Raw genomic sequence first — 2,490 nt, 5'->3', positions numbered from 1 at the left:
GTCACCCCAGGCCGGGGCCACACCTCCCGGCTCCTGCCCTTTGAAGGAGAACACCCTCTGAGCCCCCCTGAGGCCATGTGCCCGTCAGCCCCTCAGGACTCAGCTCGGCCCGTGGCTGCCTTCTGCCCCACTGGCCTGACCACTTCTCCCACCCCATCTATGGTGGCCACAAGGCCTGTGACCCCTCAGTTGGCCTGGGACGGGCCCCTGGGACATGGCCTGGAGGCACAGGTCATGCAGGCCGCTGGGCCTTGCTCAGACGTGGAGACTCGGCCTCCCTGGGAGACAGTGGCGCCGTCCGAGTCAGCCCGCCCTGAGCTACAGCGTCCAGCCCGACGGTCCACACTGGGCCTCCACCACCGAGGAAACGTCGGGCGTGCAACGGGAGCCGAGACCTGCCCCCCAGGCTTGAGCTGAGCCCCCAAAACGGGGAACGTGTGCAGCCCCTGTGGTCTCCCACCTGAACCCACGACTACGCTAAGTCTTCAGGCTCCTGTGTCTAAATAACTAGCCCTCTATTCGGGCCGATTCCAGGAGACTTGGGCTGGGGCAGGCGTCCAGAGATTCGACATGTCCCACACGCGTATTGCATGACCGCACACCACCCCGGGAGTGATGGAGAGCTGGTTAACAGAGAGCTGGTTAACGTGGCATCAGATGCGTCCAGACGTCGCCGCATTAGGCCCAGCTGGGTTCCCGGGGAGCCACGCTCTGGAGGAAACGGGAAGGAGGCCTCGCCCGCCCATGGCTGAGCCCTCACCTGACGGGGTGCCCGTCCCGGCCGTGCCCACGTCCTCCGGGGCAGATCTGAAGAGGCAGATCTGAGGCAGAAGAGGCATGAAGAGGCAGAAATGCCTTCACCCCCTCGGTTTCCAGTCAGCTCCCTGTGCCGTCGGTCCGTCTGCAGCTTGAACCTGGACGTCGCCCAGAGCCCCTATCTTGCTGCCTGGTCGTCCTTCTGGCACCTGGAGGGAGCGTCTACACCTTCCCTGCGGCAGCCCCCGCCTCCCCCAGGTCCCCTCTCCACGACTCAGAGTCTAGAGGCTGGGGCCCTTCTGGGACAACACTTTTAGAGTCCCCAGAATTGGAATGAAAATCTTGTATTGTGATGACCTATACACAACAGGAAAGTTACCATCTTCCCTGTTTTTCAGGGCACATTCTGGTCGAATTAGGTACTTTCACAGGCCATCAACTAGGACCCTGCTCCATCTCCGGACGGTTTCCTCTTCCCAGACCGAAACCGTAGAACTGAGCAACCTGGGTCTTGCTTCGATTCCCTGTACACCGGCCCGATTCTTGGCTGAGTCCACCTCCCACCGCTCTGAGGTCCTGCTAACACGGCTGACGTGGGGGTGCTTCTCCCGGCCCCGCAGGCGTCCTGCTTCTGCTCCGTGGTCTCTGCTCTGGGTGCCTCCAGGAGCAGGAATGCTGGGCCCCCGCAGGCAGGAGACTGAGGTCTCGCCGGGAAACGGCGACCTCCAGTGGGGACTCTGCATCCGTGATGCCTCCATGGAAACACTTCTGCTTCACTGCAGGAATGGCTCTGCCAGCTCCGTCCCACGAGCCTCCCTGGGGTTCCAGCCTCTGCTGCCGGCTCTGTCCTTCGCCGGTCATTCACCTGTCGGCAACTGTGAGGTGGCTCCTGGGGCTTCCTTTCTAGAAAGATGACTTAGGGATGTGGGCCACTGGGAGGGCATCCTTTATCCAGGCAAACAGTCCCTGGAAGGCAGTGATGCCCACAGGCACTTCTGGGGGAGGGGGGTTATGTGTGTATGCATTGGGGGTTTCCTTTTAGTTCTTTTCTTAAGTTGAAGTATAGCTGCTGTACAATATTATGTAACTTATTTTACATTATTATATGTTACATTATACAAGTTATAATGGGTTGGTGCTAGTGGTAAAGAACCCGCCTGCCAATGCAGGACACGCAAGAGACACAGGTTCCAAGCCCTGGGTCGGGAAGATCCCCTGGAGGAGGCCGTGGCAACCCACTCCAGTGTTCTTGCCTGGAGAATCCCATGGACAGAGGAGACGGGAGGGCTACAGTCCATGGAGTCACAAAGGGTCAGACACGACTGGAGTGGCTTAGCACGCATCCATGCACACAAATTATATTACATAATTTATATTATGTTCAGTTCAGTTCAGTCGCTCAGTCGTGTAAGACTGTTTGTGACCCCATGGACTGCACCACACCAGGCTTCCCTGTCCATCACAAACTGCCGGATTTACTCAAACTCAGCTTGTCCATTGAGTCGGTGATGCCATCCAACCATGTCATCCTCTGTCATCTCCTCCTTCTGCCCTCAATCTTTCCCACAATCAGGGTCTTTTCAAATAAGTCAGCTCTTCACATCAGGTGGCCAAAGGATTGGAGTTTCAGCTTCAACATCAGTCCTTCCAATGAATATTCAGGACTGATTTCCTTTAGGATGAACTTGTTGGATCTCCTTGCAGTCCAAGGGACTCTCAAGAGTCTTCTCCAAC

The 2,490-nt window shown here is 57.6% G+C and overlaps 1 protein-coding gene across 1 annotated transcript in view; it reads right to left on the bottom strand.

The window, feature by feature from the left end:
* TPO (thyroid peroxidase) overlaps positions 1-2,490 on the bottom strand; it is a 35,878-nt gene that overhangs the window by 6,216 nt on the left and 27,172 nt on the right. The gene's annotated exons all lie outside the window — the stretch shown is intronic.

This window comes from Bison bison, unplaced genomic scaffold (genome assembly GCF_000754665.1).
Source record: "Bison bison bison isolate TAMUID 2011002044 unplaced genomic scaffold, Bison_UMD1.0 scf7180017864266, whole genome shotgun sequence".
Taxonomy (NCBI): domain Eukaryota; kingdom Metazoa; phylum Chordata; class Mammalia; order Artiodactyla; family Bovidae; genus Bison; species Bison bison.
This window is presented reverse-complemented; position numbering and strand designations above follow the sequence as displayed.